This window comes from Myotis daubentonii, chromosome X (genome assembly GCF_963259705.1).
Source record: "Myotis daubentonii chromosome X, mMyoDau2.1, whole genome shotgun sequence".
NCBI lineage: Eukaryota > Metazoa > Chordata > Mammalia > Chiroptera > Vespertilionidae > Myotis > Myotis daubentonii.
The window spans coordinates 130,529,176-130,548,894 of record NC_081861.1 but is presented as its reverse complement, the minus strand read 5'-3'; the positions used below and the strand labels follow the sequence as shown (position 1 = coordinate 130,548,894).

The window sequence follows — 19,719 nt, the reverse complement described above, 5'->3', positions numbered from 1 at the left end:
CTGAACTGGCTACCTCCTGCAACTCTGGTTTCTGTCTTACCAGACTTTTATGCATAAGTTAGGGGCTCTCAAAGGATTATCTCTCCCCCACACACCCTCTACCCTATGCACAACATGCTACTGCAGTGCTACAGCCACAATGGAAACTTAGACTATCACCAATAATGGTAGACATGGTGAGGAGGGTAAAGAAGGAAGCTTGGCTTTTGGTGAATCCACCTGGCTAGTTATCTTAATAGGGTTCCTCCCACAGACTTATTTGACTGAAAGTAGTTTATTTGGGAGAAGATCACAGAAAACACCAGTAGAGTGAAGCAGCGAGACTGGGAAAGGGCTCATCAGTTTTCCAGGGGGATGCTGGGAGACAGTGGAGAACACATGCCTTGCTTGGAGTTGGTACATTTATTCACCAAAACCCATCCATTATTGATCAAGGGCTGCTCCTGGAATGTGTGTCAATTTATTGGCACTTCCATCTAGCCCAGCATGCAGGCCTAGTGTGCTTTTGAGACAGACACAAAGGAAGTCCTCAGGGAGAGTCACAGGTATTTGCAGTAAACGGGGATATGGCAGGGGTGGGGAACCTTTTTTCTGCCAAGGGCCATTTGGATATTGATAACATAATTTACAGGCCATACAAAATCATCAACTTAAAAATTAGCCTGCTATACTTGGTTAAACATTTAACTCACCCCTAATGCCTTGGCAGGGCCAGGCCAAATGATTTCATGGCCTTATATAGCCTGCGGGCCAGACGTTCCCCACCCCTGAGATATAGAGTCCCATGGGACATAAGGGCAAAGCACCAACCATATTTGCTTTACACCAGCCATGCCCTAGAAAGTTCCAGTGGTTATTATGTGATGACACAAATGTCACCAAGTCAGGCCACCATGACAAGGTGTTTCCCCAATTGCTGATACTTTCTATGACCTCTGTGAGGAAGACACTCTGTTATGATAATTTCCAAGCATGGTAAGACAGAAACCAGAGTTTCAGGAAGTAGCTAGTTCAGTAACAGGGTAAGGACTATGAAGTACCATGATGTAAGGACAAGTCCAGGTACTGCTAAAATTTCTGGACTCTGGAGGTACATACTCATGAAGTTCCTGGTGTATGAACAGAGGCATCAGTTCACAAGAAGTGTGCCTCAAGATCCCATGAAGAACCAGACACAAAAGGAGGCCAGGGATGGCTCTCTTTCCAAAAGCAAGATGGTCCAGAGATTGACTGCTTGGCTAATGTGTTCCTTTGGGGCCCTCAAGAGAGTTCTTTTAATCATATTTGTGCTGGCTAGAATGTAAGATGTTCCTGAGATGAATCACAGAAGGAGTGTCTCTTCTGGTGATCTTGTATTCCAACTCAGGGACCAAAAAACAATCAATAAACATACACTACTTCGCTTTATCAGCTGCATACTGCCTAAAAATAACAATAATAATAACCTCAGCCCAAGAAGTACGAAGACAATGCAGGAAGAAGAGGGTGGAGAGTGCTCATCTTTTAAACAGGGAGCCTGCTTTCTGGAATTGTTTTGTCAAAAGCACCCCTCTGGCTGGAGGTGAGCTCTCTCAAAAGCAGAACAATGCATTCTGAAGAATCTTAGGGTTGGTCAGTCTTTTGAAGTCTAATGAACTCATTATATTTATTATTTTAAAGCAAGTATGGTGGATGCAGCTAATACAGCATAAACAGCTTGGGTGGGGCAAGTAAAAGCTGCTGTGTAACATCTGGCTAGCTGTCAATGAAGATTATAAGTATTATTTCCTATTTTATTTGGTAGGGGAGAATTCTCCTGGAACATATGCTTGTACTCCCATGGTGGATGAGTTGAAAGAGGTTAGTTATTGTCCCTCTAATACCCAAGGCGGATCCCCAAAGCAAGATTCATGGTGATCCTCCTTTTTCCTCACCTGCTCCACATCTGAGTTCAGTCATTAAACCTTTATTCCTGGAAGTGACATGTGAGCTGGGCCTTGCCACATGGGTAAGATTTCAGCAGAGGAGATGATGGAGTGGGTGTGGGGCAGAAGCATAGGAAGAAAGGCACAAGAGGAAAAGTGTGGGACTGGGCAGCAGGCTGGGCACCTGAAGCACAGGGCTGGGGAGGGCTTGAAGGAGAGACAGGGTACTGTGAACATTAGAAAGCTGTCTGCCTCATCCAAAGGGTGTTACAAATTTCCATTCAGCAATTAACCTTGTGCCCCAAAGGATAACCAACTCAGCCAACACAATTTTGATGTCTTCAGAGGCTCTGATGGAGGCCATAATGCAGTACTGAGGAAAGTTGAGAGGAGGAGAAAGGACATTAATTGTCAGGGCTGTGCTAGCTCCTCCTTCTCTCTCTCCTCTCTTCTACACACACAAGATTATATAAATAAACGATTTATTAAGATTTATTTATTATGTGTCAGGCACCCTGCTAGGTATTTTACATTCATTTTCTCTTCTCAATTTCTCAGCAACCCAGCAGATCAGTACCATCTTGGTGTGAATTGGTTTGTAGGTTTTTTTGGTCCTTTTTTTCCCCAAAACAGATCTGTGAGTCCCCAGGGTATGGTTGTTTTGATGGGAGGGAGGGAAAGAGTTTCCTAGAATGTGAACAACATTCAATGCAGAGAAGGCAGGTCTGGGGTGGTAAGGAAAATATAGGGCAAAGGTTCCTGGCTCCATATGTGGGGGCAGGGGAGGCAGGAAGGGAGGAAGAAGGGGAAGTGTCTTCTCACCTCTAGCCAAAGCCTGGAATTCCTTGATCTTCTGTACCTGGGGCAGGCCAAGCCCTGAACTTGCCCCTTCACCATTATCTGAGCAGCCAGCCATTACTCACCCTGAAGGACACAGGTACTCTCATTTCTTCTTGGAGCCCAACTTTCCCTTCCTACACCTCTGGACCAGCTTGCATCCCAGTCAGGGCTTCACTCCCAGCCTCCCCAGGAATATATAGGTTGGGGGAAAAGTAGGTTTACAGTTGTTCACATGGAAAATAATACAATAAATAATAACACTGTAAAAGAATAACCTGTGTTTCATACACTCACAATTGTAAACCTACAATTAGTGCAGAAAAGTTAACACATGGAAGCTCAGAATTGGGTTCTGGGCTTTTGCCACACCTTGTATTTCATCTATGACTGTCTGGCTGGATGCTTACCATACCTACTTCCTCTTCTGCCTGCACTACATTTCCCAGACTCCCTTGCAGTTAGGGATAGTCAGGTGCCTGAATTCTAGCCAACAGAATGTGGGTGGAAGTGATATGCACCACTTTCAACAAACCTTCCTTACATGGTGCTCTAATCTCTTTCTCCTTACCTCAGCTTGATGCACAAGAACCTCTTGGAAGCCACCTGTTGGAGATAGTAGAGCCACAAGATGGAAGGGCCTGCATAACTGAATCATGGTCTGAAGGAGAGCCACTGGCCATAAGGAACATCCATCTGGGGCTCTATGTGAATGAAGAATAAACTTCTATCGTGTTTGAGCCCTGGTACACTTTCAATTTATCTGCAACAGCAGCTATCATTACCTAAACTAATACAGTATGCACAGGGAGTGCTGGGGACACACTGACTTGCAGCCTCAGAGCATCTTGAACCCCACCAGCTGATAGCCAGACTGCAGTAGCAGCCCAAGTGCCCAGGACCTAATTCTGAGCTTCCATGTGTTAACTTTTCTGCACTAAAAGCACTGACATCCTTGGCTGTTCTTCCTGACTTGGATGGATTCATTAATATGAGTTCAAGGCCATTTTTTCTTGGTTCCTGCATAAATAAATATCCACTGAGTCTACTTCATTAGCATCCATAGAGCTAGTGGGGGTGGAGAGGGCAGGGGGTGTGGAGCTGCCTTCACAGAGCCGGAGGAGGCAGGCCAGCCAGCAGCCTTCTTCCCCTCCCCCAGCTCTGCAGGCAGCCCTCATCCATGTGAGTGGGTGGGAGTGGGGGAGGGAGAAGCAGCAGGGTCCTGGCACAACACAGGCAAACAGACTCTGGGGACCTGGCATGCCTGGCATCTGGCCAGAGGAAACTGCTAAGACCACAACACCCCTTTCTCTCTTTATTCCCTTAGATGTTTTGTTGTTTTGCAGAACAGGGAGGCCTGGGATTTTTGCCCTTTCCCCAGCCACACTGGAGTCTTTCTAGGAGAGATCTCCGTGGATTTTCCCTTGGGGGAGCTCACCATCTATGGCTCAAGGATCTGGGCCAGCTTTCCCTTGGTGCCTTACATAATTGATTTTCTAGGCAAAAGACTTCCCATTAAATAGTAGCCTCCCCTTCCACCAACCACTGAAATTTCACCAGTAGCAAGCTATTGCCTTGTGTTCAACATTATTGCCCTCTTTCTGGGTTCCTTTCCAAAACACCGATCTGTGTAAAGTCTTTGGGTCATTGCCACATTGGAGAGAATTGATCAGAACATTTTCTACATAGTAAGGGTGCCAGCACCTACAGTGGGAACATTTCCTGTCTGTGCCTTAGGTGAAGCTCTAACCCAGTCAGCCAGCAGAGTTCCAGTTATCGCTTCATTTCCATTAATGCTTGAGGCTTGGCTATAGAACACAGGGAAAATTATAAATGTTCTTTTGGCGGTGAAATGGGTGGCTTGCTAATTAATGTGGTGACTGTAACAAATGGGAAAAATTAGCAATATTCAAGATATATGGATAGCTAAAATATTTTAAAGGAATTCCCCATTTTGTGTGCATAGTGTTGGAAAATCCAGGAGAGCCAACAGCCAGCACTCCAAGGATGATTTTGATACTTGCCACCTAAGTGGTCCCATGCCTGGTAACTACCTGGTTTTGGAGGACTTCCAGTTGCCTACATCAACTAGAAGGTAGCAAAATTCTGCCTTGGAAATGTTGTCATATCTGTGTTAAGTGGAAATTTCATACAATGTGTGGTCACAGAAGCTGAAAGGACAGCTGGCTGGGACTTCCTAGCACAGGCCTAGGAACTGGTTTGTGCAGTTGCCGGGGTCCAGCCCCAGCAGGTCCAGGGGTCCCCAAAGGTGTGGACGGAGTCGGCGAAGAAGGAATGACACGGAGACAGCGTTCAGTTGATCAGCAGCCTAGCCAGGATCTCCAGCCAAGTTCTGGTCCGGATCTCCAGAGAGGTTCTGCTTAGGATCTCCAGCCAGGTTCTGTACAGGTTCTCCAGCCAGGTTCAGTCACCAGGTTCTAGTCAGGTTCTCTTGCCAATTTCTGTAGTCAGGTTCAGTCCAGGATCCCTGCCATGCTCTCTCGCCAGGCTCCGCCTCCAGGCTCCAAGGCCAGTCCCTGTCCAGGATCCTCCGGCATGCTCTCGCCAGCAAAGTTCTTCTGTCTCTAGAGAACGTTCTGTGTAGGTTCTGTGCCTAGGCTCTGTCTCTCTTGGTCCTGTCTTCCAAGCCCTGTGTCCTTAGTTCTGTCTCTTGCTGTCTTGTTCTGAGTTCTGTCTTGTTACAACTGTATTTATACCAGTTGATTCAATCCTATCAATCTCTATTACAAAGGTTAGGGCGTTTCTTATCTCCATTCCAGGGAGAAAAGATTATGTAGTTTAAGCATGATTGTTCGTAGTTAAAGGGATTAATTACCCGCCTGGCACTTAGTTTGAGGGGTTTTATTCCCTCCCTAACTTCAGGGGAAAATCCCTACCTGGGGATTCAACCTTTCTCAGAGAGGTGGCTTTGGTTAAAACACAGCGCCAAGAAGGTGAGCAAACATATTAAGAACCGTATGCCATATATGCCAGGTCCCTTGAAACAGCAAGGATGGACCGGCTCCCGGCATGCAGTGATGGCGAACGTATGACACGCGTGTCAGAGGTGACACGTGAACTCATTTTTTTGGGTTGATTTCTCTTTGTTAAATGGCATTTAAATATATAAAATAAATATCAAAAATATAAATATTTGTTTTATTATGGTTGCAAAGATCAAAAAATTTCTATGTGTGACACGGCACCAGAGTGAAGTTAGGGTTTTTCAAAATGCTGACACGCCAAGCTCAAAAGGTTCGCCATCATTGGGTTTGTGCCTGCTGGCTACTTACATGTCAGATTTCCACTGTGTGTGTGCAGCACAATTTACCCTGAGACTGGCTGTCAGTGTGATTCTGAGCTCCCTGATCAGGAGCCCCTCCCTTCTCCATTCTGAGACTCTGGCCTGACTCCTACGCCTGCCCAGCCTGGGCCCTCTGGGGCTCTGGCTCTGCGATTGCCCTAAAGCAACCCACAGACAGCCCTCAAGGCTGGAAAGATGCTGATTCAGGGACAGGATGATGAGCAGAAACCTCCTGTCTGTAAAAATGTAATACTTGGCTTTCCCTCCCGAAGGACCTTTTTAGTGTCTGAGCTGGTAGTGGTCAACATGCTTGAAAATTCTTTAAAATGTCTTTTAAAATTAAAAAAGTAAGGAATCATATCACATCCATTAGAACGATTAAAATTAAAAAGCCCGTAGCACCAAAAGTCAATGAGGATATGGAGCAACTGGGATTCTTGCTGGTACACTACTGGTAAAAATGTACAGCCACTCTGGGGACCTATCTGGCAGTTTCCACTGAAGTTAAACAACTGCTACCCTCTAGGTCAGCAATTCCACTCCTAAGTATCTTCCCAAGAGAAATGAAAATATATTCACAAAAACTTGTACACAGATGTTCATAGGAGTCTGGTCATAAGAGCCACAAACAGGAAACAACCCAAATGCCTGTCAACAATTGAATGGATAACATGCTGTGTGACACCCACCAGTGGACTTCTACTCAGCAATAAAAAGCAGTGAACTCCTGCCACATTCCATGACATAGATGAGCCTCGAAGACACTGTATTGAGTGAAAGAAGCCAGATACCAAAGTGTGCATGCTATAAAATTTCATTGAGGCAAAGTCCAAAAGCAGGCCAAAAAATGTATAATGATAGAAATCAGAAAGTGCTTGTTCTGGGGAGGGGGCAGGGGGAAGGATTTTTCAGGGGTAATAGGAATATTTTATAGCCTCTTTCAGGTGGTGCTTACACAGGTACACACAATTGTCAAAACTGATGCACCTGACCATTTAAGAACAATTGGATTTTATGTTAGTTATCCCTTGACTTAAGAAAAGAGACACTGAAAATATTATCAAACTGCAAAAAAGAAAAACAAACAAACAAACAAACAGAAAACAAAACACCAGAAGTGGTTCTGTGGTGCTGCATTGCAAATTGTGACCAAATCTGAGTATAGTGGGGGGAGGGGAGATGGAGCAGAGGCTGCTGGTGGCGAGGGGTGGGGGCACCACCTGGGCACCTGCCAGGGGCCCTTTACGTCAGGTACAAATAAAGGAGGCAGCACAGTCAGCCCCCAAACAAACAAACTCTCAATGAAATAAAAGAACAGAGGCCCAAAGGAAAGCTGGCTCAAGAGTGTGGGATAGCTATCAGGCGTTGAGCCAAAACCACTTTCCAGGAAATGGCAATATTTTTGTGTTTGGGAACGGGGAGGGAGTATTAAGGCAAGCAAGAGCGAAAATGCGCTGGTCTTTGGACAATTGCTGCCCAACTAAGGGGCCCTGTGGAGGAGGCTTCAAAGTGCTGCTACTGAGACCTCCTCAGTGGGTCTCTGGGTGGGGCACTCAGAAAAGCCCAGGCTGGAGCAGAAGTTGGAAGTTTCTTAAGGGCAAAGGTCTCCTATTTTGCAAAGTGAAGAGGAATCTTCTATTTTCCTAGTAAGAGACCTGGCAGTCTTGCCCATTCGCCTTGTTCAGCCTGCAAACAGCCTAGGGCGGCTTTATGAGGTCCTGGCACGAGCATGAGCTTTCAAGTCAGGCAGGCCACAGGCCTTGGCTCTGCCCCTTCAGAAAAGAAAGGCAATGGAGTAGATTCACATGGGCTACTAATTTTCATTTTATAAAGATCATCTACTACAACCCATTTTCAGATGAGGAAACAAAGGCTTAGAAAAGGTGATTTGCCCCAGGCTAGCATCTAGTTAGGGGCAGGATTATGATTATAATTCTCTGTCAAAGCTCTGAGCACCTTCCAAGACAATGTGCTGCTCCTGGGCCCTCAAATGTTTTGATTTCCACAAATGACTCTAAGTAATGAGGTGACAAATAGTATATTGAAATGGTGTTCCTCCAAGCAGAAGTTCTTTACTAAAAAAAAAAAAGATCATTTAAAGACTAATAAGGATTCTGACATTCTTTAATGGCCCCAGGGCCATGTCAAAATCTATGTGAATATTTTCAAGTTATTTTCTTATCACAGGTGATATTTATTCTCAAGAGAAAAATCAAGGATATGCTAGTGACATTCTTTGAAATTTGAGTTGGGTGCTATAATCATATAAGTAGAAGCAAGAATTTTTCTTAATAAACTACAAATAATTGAGAAATATACAAGTACTAAATAAATAATTTTACACATATTTTAATGCCATTCCTTCAGTTCAATAAATGACAAGAACTCTTACTCCTAATAATGTGCATGGAGATATTAAGGTCAGGGTTTAAAGGCTCACCTATTCTCTCCTTTCTTTTGAAACTCTGAGTGGGGTACAAGATAAAACTGGGAGAGAGAGTATGGAAAGACACTGGTGTAAATCTCACCTGCATTCCCTCTTAAGCCTTCAGGGTAAATGAATTTCTCAAATCTTTTTTTCTCTTTGATGGGCTAATCCCTTCCTTCCAGGCGATTTCAACTCTCTACTCTACGCCAGGTCTACAGCCACAGAGCCACTTGCGGTTTGCATCTTGTGTCCGCACACTGATCTCTTAAACAACTGCAGAAAGGATGACTAGAGAGGTCACAATTGCTGAATTTTGAGAGCCTCTGACTCTCCCTGGAGAATAAGCAGATGAAAAGTTCTATGGATTTTCAAAGAGATCAAGTCAGACTCTTCTTGAACCATGCCCACACTTTCCTCTGTCTCTCATTTTTCTCGAGAGGAGAATTCCGAAATTGTACAGATGTAGTGCTAATGGCAGAGAGGCCTACATCTCTTGGTGCAGGTAAGAACCATCTGCTTTTAGTTACTGAAACTGTCTCCACAAGGCCAAGACAACTTAGTCCATTGGATGCAACTAGTGACTCAAACTGTTTGATGAGAAGCTGTTGACATGCCCTTGCTAAGCTCTCTGCCTTAAGCCACCGTTCGACATTGTGAAAGCGATGGGACACTGATGTACCCACACTCACTGCCCATATTTCTAACTTGAGGGGGAAAAAATACAATGCAGAAGCAGAACAAATCCAAGATAAATCCTCCTGACTTGTAGAGAAGAGCCCTACGTAAATGTAATAGATACCCAGCTCAGACTGACTGTGGGAGCAGGAGTAATTTCCTTAACCTCTCTATGCCTCAGTGTCTTGATCTGTACAATGGGGGTGATATCAGTAAATATGCCGCAGGGTTGTTTAGGGGAGTAAGTGACTTAACATGCAAAACACCCGGCACACTTAAGCACTCAATAAGGGTTATCTATTGTAATTATAATAAAGATAGGGAGTTAAAGAACCCCACTGTGAAACACTAAATAAATAAGGTGAGAATTTCATTTTAAACTAAGCAATAAATAAGATGATGAAAAGAAGGTGCTTTTGCTTCTCAGCAGTTTTTAGCCTGTCATGGTGCTGGCCTCCCATGGCCCACAGTGGGCAAGGTATGCAGGGGAACAGTAACTGGCGTCAATCTGAAGTGTAAAGTTAAGAGCAAAGCCAGTGGGGACCTGAGAGAGGGTTTTCATTAGGCCAGACTACCTAGGATAAAGGGTGGGGATGGACAATCAGCTCAGGCTGCACCAGAGACTCAGCTGGGGCACTTTGAAAGATCTGGATACCCAGGCCACATCCAGACTAATGAAATCAGAATCCTCCAAGGTCACCCAGTCATCATGATTTGTTAGTGCTCCTTAGGTCTGTACTCCCTTCCTTTTGACATGAATAGTGCTTATTCAAGTTGGTCCTCAAGAGGCCCAGACACACAGTTTCAATATTCTTCCCAGAGATGGAGAAACCCATGAATCCTCAACCAGGGCAGGGATTGATTAGGATTTGTGTATGAGTCCACAGTGCCTTCAAAATAGTCTTTGTGCTGAATCAATCTGTGAATGAATGGACACATAGATGAATGGATGGATGAATGAATGAATGGATGCATGAATGAATGAATGAATGAATGAACAAGTGAGCGAATACAGCACCATAGCAAATGTCTGCTGATATGAAGTAAAATTGATTAAAAACTTTCTGGAGGACAACCTAAAAGCATTCATACCCACTGACCCAGAAAATCTACTTGAAATAAACCCAAGGCAATGCAGGCCCTGGCTGGATTTCCTCCTTAGTGCCTACAGTTCTTATTAAAGAGAGATCTCATGGAGGTGTGGAACAGACTGACATACCTCGATATTGGGTTGGGGGGATGAAAAGAGATAAACCAAAGAACTTATATACTTATATGCATAGCCCATGGACATGGGCAATAGGGTAGTGAAGACCTGGAGGGGGGGTGGGGTTGGGGCTGGAAGGAAAGGGGGAAAAGGGGGAGGGAAATGGGAGATATCTGTAATACTATCAACAATAAAATATATTTTTAAAAATAGAGATCTTGTGGGTGATAGGAGGGAAAGAGTGGACACTCCAGGGCGACTGTGCTCTTGTAATCTCATTTCTGTGGGGAGGTGGAAGAAGAGCACCCTCAGATAAGGCCAATATTTTTTGTTTCTTTCATTAAGGTTTGAGATTTGCACAACATTTCAGATAAGAACTCAGCTTGGGTCCCAGAGTTCAGCAGCATAAGCACAAAAGAAACTTTTCTAGATAGGTGAAAGACTATAAGAGGTTCCTGCCAGCCATTAACCTAAGTCATAAAAAAAAATACAGTAACCCTGGCTGGGTGGCTCAGCTGGATGGAGAGCCATTCTGTAAGAAAAAAAAAGTTGTGGGTATGATTCCCAGTCAGGGTATACCTAGATTATGGGTTCAATCCCTGGTCAAGGCCCATACAAGAGGCAACCAATGGATGTTTCTCTCTCATCTCTCTCTCTCCCTTCCTCTCTCTAAAAATGAATAAACATAACCTTAGGTGAGGATTAAGATTAATTAATTACTTAGTTAATTAAATTACAGTAAGGCAGGGCCTGATGTCTGGTTTTGAGCAGAGCAATCTTATTAACAGTCTCCCCACCGAGGATACTGTTAACCGTAAAATGTGCCTTTAGGTAGTGAATGAAGTGACTCAGTCCTGCCAGCTGCTGTGAACAAAGGTGTTGGCATTGTGCCATACACTGAAGATGGCTATTTAACTTGGGGACATTAACAACCCTTTCTTTCTGAGAATGGGATAAATTTGCTCTTGAGTCCGTCTTTAAGGCACTATGTATCAGGGGGAATCCATTTGTCAAGGCCCAAGGCCTACAGATCTCTCCCATGCAGGCCATGAGGTGCCTTCTCCACTGTATATGCAACAGCATTAAAATGATGGGGCTTTGACTAAGGAGCTGGAATCAAGAGGAACAATTTTTACAAATATGCCTTTAAAAAAATCAAACTACCCCATCTTAAGCTTTTAAATGTGTTTGTATGTGTATGTACTTCTTAAGAGAAAATAGAGCTATCTTTAAATTTAAAAACATTCCTTGGGTAAGAACACTTATAAGAAGTGTAGTCCAGAAAAAATATTATTCTTGTGTTACAAAATCAAAGCAGTGGAGAGAAAAAAATCAAAGAGAACAATTCATCAGGAAAAATGTCAGGGTTCCAAAATGCTGTGGGAGACTGCATAAAAAGCACAGTAATATTTAAGCTTGTGATAAACATGCTTTTTTCTACAGTCACTTTTTACCAAGTGTGAGTTTATATAGCTTCCTTAAGGATTAATTCTAAGGGATTTCCTATCACTCCTGGGCTTAAAATTTCAGGCAAGCTTAAGGAGGTGGGTGGACTTTGGAACTGAGAGGACACACAGAGGACAGCAATCAGAACATAGCACTGAGGTTACTGAGGTCACTCCTTGGAGCCTTGCATGATTTACTTAGAAGGGGCATGGGTAGTTCCCCTGTGTCTCAGGCAGTTCTATCCTCAGCCAGCCATTCTGCAATGAGCATGGATCATGAATTGCACAGAGGCCCAGGGTCTGGGCCAGCACTGTCCCACAACTGGAAAATCACCAAAGAGGTTGATGGTGGGCATGTAGTGATGTCTTAGATACTAAGGGTGACGTTACCACCACCATCATCACTGTGACCATTGTAGTAAGCCTCTTACTAAAGAGAAAATAAAACTAATTCCCTGAAAACTGACCAAAGCAGTATTAAGAAATGTTAATGAATTATTGATCCCTTCAAATACAAATGCCTATTTCTTGGTGAGACTGTATGTTCTAAAACCAAAAGACAGGGAGCTTATCTGCTGTCCCCTTCTCCACTGCAATCACTGTGGTTTAGATCATATTGACCTCCTCTGGCCAGATACACAGAGAGAGTCTCTTGGCCCTCACATTACTCATCTCAGCAGCATTCCACACAGTTGACCAGTCCTTCATTCTCTTCAAACACAAATCAGATTGTTTTGCTCAGCTGCATAAAACTCTCCAATTGTACTTTAAACTAAAAGTAAGTCCAATGGGACCAGCCCCACTTTAACCCCTCATCTCCTATCACTTTCCTCCTCCATCACAGTATTTCTTTTCCTAGAAGCTGCCTTGCTTTTTCCTTCCTCAGGGCCTTTGCACTGGCTGTTTACTCAGCTTAGAATGTCCTTTCTGAAGCTGGTTCCTTCTCAGCCTTTAAGTTCCAAATCAAAGTAGCCTCCTTATAGAAAATTATTCACTTGGATAAAGGAAGGGAGGACCTTAGTGAGAGAGAGTGGGAAAGGGAGAGGGAGAAGGAGACAGAGAGGGTCAGGGAGAGGGAGCGAGAAAGAAGGAAGGGAAGATAGTATTCTCAACTAGTAAGCCCAATGACTGACATAGCTCAAATTCCTCAGAGAAGTACCCCTAAATTTTGAATAATTGTTCCATTTATTTCAGCTATAGCTGAGACCATATAGAGTTGAGCAGCTATCAATGAAATGTTGAGCTGATGCATGATGCAGGGTAAAGTAGCCTTCAACTTCTGATGAATAAGAAGTGCTACATGAGCCCTAAGTCCTGAGGGCATGTCCACTGGGATACTGAGGACTTTTCCTGGGGATTAGACAGGACAGCATGGCCAGGGCAGTGGGCTCTGCTTCCACAGCACTGCCTAGGGCTGAGAGCAAGGAAGGAAGCCTGTGATATTCCCCACGCCACCCCCGACCCTTGCAGGCCAAACTCTACAAGTAAGGTAGGGGTGGAGCCTTGTGCAGCATCCAGTAAGCATTTGTTGGATGGCTATATTTAACAGAGGCTCTTCATCCAGACAATTGATGTTTTATTCAGAAAACACTTATATAAAGTGTTTATTGTGTGCTTGTACTCTTCTAAATGTTTACAAATATTCAGTCCTCAAAGACAACCATACAAAGGGGATGCTATTGTCATCACCACTTTACAGATGAGGAAACTGAGGCATGAAAAGGATAGCATACTTGCTACTTGGTGGTGGCAGAGCTGGGATTTGGACTTGGACTAGAGCACTGTGTACCAAGGACAGGCCGGAGGGAGGGCAGCATGAAAAAAGGGAAAAGAGGAAAGTTGGGAGCCAGGGGAACAGTGGGGGTCTTGCTAGCCTTTTCTGATGTGTGCCTTCCCCTGCAACAGATCTCTTTTCCTTTTCTGTATCTGCTAGAGGTCTAGGCCAGTGGTTCTCAATCTAGTGCCAATCTGTCACTGCTGCAAGGGGACATTGGGTCATGTCTAGGAATATATTTTGTTGTCACAACTCGGGGGTGGGGGTCTATAGGCATCCAGTGAGTGGAGGCCATAAATGATGCTAAACATCCTGCAATGCCCAGGACAATCCCCAAGACAAAGAATTATCTGGTCCCAAATGTCAATAGTGCAAAGAGTGAGTAACCATGCTGGTCCAGACACCACCCCCTTTCAGAAAATTAATGAAAATGGTAGTAAGGTCAGCAAAGGAAGGCCCATCTGGGAACTCCTGAGAAATGCCAGCCTGGATCCTGTTTCACCTCTACAAAATCTGAAGGGCAAAAGCCTTCCTGTTTGTCTGCCTCTCTCTGTTGTCTCCTGGCACTACAGCCATTCCCTCCTGCTGAGAAGCTAAGAGCAAGCAGCCCTTGGCCCAGATGGCACACAGCAGAGGCTGCTAATACCCACTTCCTTTGGCAGCTTCTTAAGACTCTTGGCTTGGAATTTGGTATTCCTCGAGCCCTTTTTCTTAATTACATTGTAGAGATGGAGGAAAACCTATGTGTAATTTGGTATTCCTCAAGCCCTTTTTCTTAATTACATTCTAGAGATGAGGGAAACCTATGTGTATGTAATTCTGAAGTGAATGATCCTACCTTTGATTGATCTCAAACATGTTAATCAGAACAAAATAATGCTGTTCCTCCAAATAGATTATGAAGGTCTCTGTAGAAGCAAGTGGACTGTGATGAGCCAAGCTGTGGCTGAACCAGATCTCCAAGCTGGACCCCAAAGCAGAGCCCAAGAAAATTTAAAATGCCCTTTATAGATGACTAAATGCCTGTTGCATGAAGAGATTCATGCAATAGGCCTTCCCTTCCCTTGGCTGCTGGCACCAGTTTTCCTCTGGCACCCAGGGCCCAGGCCTCCGCTCTGTCTGGGCTCCGGCCAGAACCCCCCTGCAGCTGTCAGGCTTCGTGGCTCTGCTGATCCCGGGGGTGTGAGGCCTCGCGGCTCCGCTTGGCGCCAGGGCCATGAGGCCTCTCGGCTCTGCTGATCCCGGGGCCAGGAGGCCTTGCTGCTCGGCCGGCTTCAGGTACATTTGGCTTTGCTCCACCACTTGGAGCCTACGTATGCAAATTAACCACCATCTTTGTTGGTGGCTAATTTGCATATTGCCCTGATTAGCCAATGGGAAGCATAGTGAAGGTATGGTCAATTACCCTTTTTGTCTTTTATTAGATAGGATAAGAAGACAACTCAGGGTCAGACTTAGGGTAGAAGAGAATGGAGTGAAACTAGGTGATGTGGTAAATTCTGAAGGACTGCGCTCTGTGACCTGAGATCAACATTTCACCTTTCCCACTTGTGAAATGGGGTTCACAACATATCCATAAAGATGTTCTTAGGGTCAGCAGGGGAGGTTGTAAAAGGGCCTCACACTGGGTGCTGATAAGAGTAGAGCCTTGGCAAATTTTTGTTTGCCCACTCGCTGACGTTCATCCTTTTATTCTCTTATCGCTCTTTATTCTTTTAATCATCCAACACCAGAATCCAAAAGGGATCCAAAATCTATTTATGTCTCTAGCCCACCAACCCAGGAACAATCAGATGTCCTGAGCACTCAGTAGAATAATAACAAACAAAAGTAAAACTTGGGAAGTACTGCATGTGACCTGATTTGAAGGCATTTGAAGGAATCATATAGTTGATGGGTTTTCAAAATTGGGCTTCAGTTAATGAATAAAAGTATAATCTAGAGACCATGGCATTTGCTGAGATGCTATTCATGGCCATCTGTATGGCAAAATATTGTTTGGGATGGTATGAATAAGAGACCCAGTCCAGAGAAATGGACCAGGCCAGCAGTTCTCAAACTTCATTAATCATCAAAATGCCCTAGGAGAGCTCTCTGAGAACACAGTCTCTGTCAGACCTCCAAAAGCCTGACCCAATACATTTGATGGGGTCCAGGACCCTGCAGGTTCCAAACTGCCCCCAAGTGACACTAAGGTCAGCCAAATTGGATTTAGGAACCTCTTGATGAGGTTTCTAAATTGTGTGGAGCAAATTACCAAGTACCAGACACTAACCCATGATCCTTAAATCACTTCCAAAATCCTTAACCAAGATGTTTCCCAAGTATTGTTTGAAGCTGCCTTTGCTGTTATATCTAAGAGAAGGTTTTTAGATACAGGATTTATTTTACTCCCAGCAAGATGCTATATATCACTACTACCAATTAGGCAAGTTCATTTAAAAGCTTCGAATCCATATTTGTAATAGCCCCCTCTGCTCATCCAACTTTATGTCTAAACAGTGCAGCGAATGGTTGTACAGTTCCATTTGTGAATTCCACTCTTGTGAATGTATTTCCAAAATTGTTTCAGAATTTCTTTGTATGGGAAAGCCAGGACTGCTGGTTTTAATAACATGGTTTAAACAGTTATCCAGGTCACTGAGATTTCATGACTTCCCAGAACACAAGCAGCACACAGCACCAAAGTACCTTCTCTTTTTTATTTTTATTGAATGTATTGGGGTAACATTAGTTAATAAAATTATATAGGTTTCAGGTGTACAATCCTATAATACATCATCTGTATATTATACTGTGTGTTTACCGCCCCAGGTCAAGTCTTCTTCTATCACTATTTATCCTCCCTACACCCTCTTCTCCCTGGCTTACCCTCTCTTTCCCTCTGGTAATTAATATACTATTGTCTGTGTCTATGAGGTTGTTGTTGTTTTTTGTGTTTTTTGTTTGTTTGTTTGTTTGGCTTAATCCCTTCACATACCTTCTATTTTTAAAACAAAGACTGCCCATACACAACTCCACCCGTTCCTCTTACAAAAGGACTCCCTCCCCACTCCCTTCTCCCAAAGTTTTCTTTAGAAAGTGTAACCTGGCTTAAAAGAATGAAAACTGAGCCGAAACTGGTTTGGCTCAGTGGATAGAGTGTTGGCCTGCAGACTGAAGGGTCCCGGGTTCGATTCCGGTCAAGGACATGTGCCTGGGTTGAGGGCACATCCCCAGTGGGAGATGTGCAGGAGGCAGCTAATCGATGTTTCTCTCTCATCGATGTTTCTGACTCTCTCTCTCTCTCTCCCTTCCTCTCTGTAAAAAATTAATAAAAAATATTTTTTAAAAAAAGAATGAAAACTGAGGTTACACCAAGTGAAAAGTGGATCCTTTCCTCAGGTTAAAACTCATCAACATCACAAAGCAATTCACAACAGTGGCTAGTCTCCAGTAGGTGCTCAATCACCAACTGAATAAATTCAAACTATTTGATAGAAGTCTGGCATCTCTGCTTATGAAAACCAAAACAAGAATTCTCTGAACAACTGAGACATTCCATAGTGTTCTATTATGTAATCAACAAACTAAAAAAGAACTTTATTTTTAGCTACTGAACTTCACAGGGAAGATCCCAGTCCTATTTAAACTTCGCTTTCATCCCTAAACTTCAAATGACACATGATTTGCTTTTTAAATTTGTATTTTTAAAGAAAAGATTCAAAGATGGCCTTGAGCACATTTAAAACAATACAAAACAACAAGAGAAATAAAGCAGATGGTTAAAAACTCATAAATCAGGATAAGCACGCTGAACAAGCTACAAAGGAAGGCACCGTCAAACAGTAAAAGAGAAGGGGCACTTGGTTCCTCATGACTAAGTCTCCATTACTGTTTCTTTGCAAAAGAAAGCTTAGAGGTCATCTAGGGGAGGGTATCATTGTCCCTCCTTAAACTTTCACAATTATGGAAAGAGCTGCATGATAATTGGTAACTCCAAAGGTTTTGTACTCAGAGCAGGTCGGTGCTATGTTGCTTCCCGTGTGATAGAAAAAGAATGGTTTGGAAGGATTTGATTTTTTTTGGTTTTTTTTTTTCCAATTACAACTGACATACAATATTATTGTATATTAATTTCAGGTGTACAACATAGTTGTTAGACAATCATATACTTTACAAAGTGATCCCTCTGAAGGATCTCTCTTTTAACTGTACAGTGGCAGAGGTAGGGAAAGAAGAGACAAAACAAAGAAAGAAAATCTAACCTAATGTGTATGTGCTGTTTTAACACATGATGAAAACAACGAAAACTCTTCTCTAGAAAAAAATTCCATTCCCATCTTTTCTATAGACATCAATAAAAGGACACCCTTTATAGAAATACCATTGACACCCTCTAGGCTGATGAATACAGTAATGGCCACATAACAATATTTTGGGCAATCATGAACTACCTATATGAGGAGGTCCCATAAGATTATAATACAGCTGAAAAATTCCTATCTCCTAGTGATGTCATAGTGCAACGTATGACACAAATACTTACCGCTGTGTTACTATTGATGACAGTGTTTAGCAGAGTAACATGTCGTACAGGTTTGTAGCCTAGGAGCAGTAGGCTGTACCACGTAGCCTAGGTGTGTAGTAGGCTATACACCATCTACATTTGTGTTAAGTACACTCCATGATGCTCACACAATGATGAAATCACCTAGTGACACATTTCTCATTATGTATCCCTATCATTAAGCAGTGCATGACTGTACAAGAAAGAGACTCTAAAATTCAAGACCCATACTACTTGGTTGTCTTTAACACTGGACTAATATTTGGACCATCCCATGGAGATAAGGACTTTAGTTAGGGGGGATTTGTTTTGTTTTGTTGGATCTATGTGATGGCTGGGTGGAATGTAAAATATTCAGGGGCATACATTCCAATAGGTAATCTGTGAAATGAATGAATGAATGAAACTGCATGGGCTAGCCTGTCAGATCTTACAACAGCTGCCATATATTTATAATGCATTAAAAGGGTTTTTCTTTTTAACCAACAATAACTGGGCCTCTTAGGCAAGAACACATGTCCATTTGTTTTACATAATTTAGGAGTACATGCTGTTCTGTTGTAACATAACAGAGAATCTGGCACTAACTTTTTGCTCCTAGAGCAGCTTACAAACATACTTATTAACCCAAGTATATTAGTTCTGCCTCCCCCACCACATTTTATCTACATGACCCAAAAAGATGCAGAAGGTTTGCCAAGGCATGCTTATCGATGTTAATTCATAGGCACAGACAACTCCAGGATCTCCTGCTCACCTCACAACTGGATGCTTCACACCACCTAATGGGTGTCCTCTGAGTGGGAGGCAAGACAGGGGGTCTAAGCAGCATGAAGGTTTATATCAATAGACCGAAATTAGTCCACTGCCTTATCAGCCCCATGCCCACCCTCTTTGTTTCACAGCCAATTTGTAATACATCAGAGTTTGCTGTAAATTGCTTTTCTAAGCAGCTCTAGAACTTTGTGGTTATGCTAAGGAGATAAGAACCAGTACTGGATTGTCTTCACCACCTGCTTCATAGCCTCTGGTATTTTCCCAGTTAAAGCACTCATTGCCTTATCTCTATCAAAGCAAGCATAGCACTGGATTGTAATTACTTCTTTAAACTCCACCTTTCTCTCTAATGGAAGTAGTATGGAACAGGAGAGGAATCACTTGTGCCTTGTTAAATACCACTCTATCCCCCAAACCTTGCAAGGTGCATGATGTGTAAATTCAATAATATTTGTTACCTGAATAAGTGAAAAGATGTCCCTCTTTTAAGATGACCAACCACCCTGGACCAAGGGGCTTCAAGGACCTCAAACTTTCTGTGCCCAACTGGCAACAGTCCCAGGCAAACCAGGATGGTTAAATGGCTTACACTCGCCCTTCATTTCCAGCTTACAGACCTACCCCTCCCAGGAGTTCCCACCCCTGCCAAACCTATCTATCTATATAGCTGCTCACCTTCAGCACCAGATGAAAGAAGGGGGCAGTCTTCTAAGATGACAATCCTTTGTGCCTCATTTCTTCCCAATGACAATAGTTTCTTTATTTTCCAGATTCAGAAAATGGGAAGGTGTCAGAATGATCAGGAATGATGCCCCAATT

The 19,719-nt window shown here is 43.4% G+C and overlaps 1 protein-coding gene across 4 annotated transcripts in view; it reads right to left on the bottom strand.

Annotated features, from left to right (window-relative positions):
• RAI2 (retinoic acid induced 2) overlaps positions 1–19,719 on the bottom strand; it is a 68,485-nt gene that overhangs the window by 14,859 nt on the left and 33,907 nt on the right. The window contains exon 1 of one of the 4 annotated variants that reach the window (XM_059680586.1): positions 3,313–3,423. The exons of the other annotated variants lie outside the window; for them this stretch is intronic. The gene's annotated coding sequence lies outside the window, so the exon portion shown is untranslated. Of the gene's footprint in view, positions 1–3,312; positions 3,424–19,719 lie in introns of those variants that run through there. 4 annotated transcript variants of the gene reach the window in all.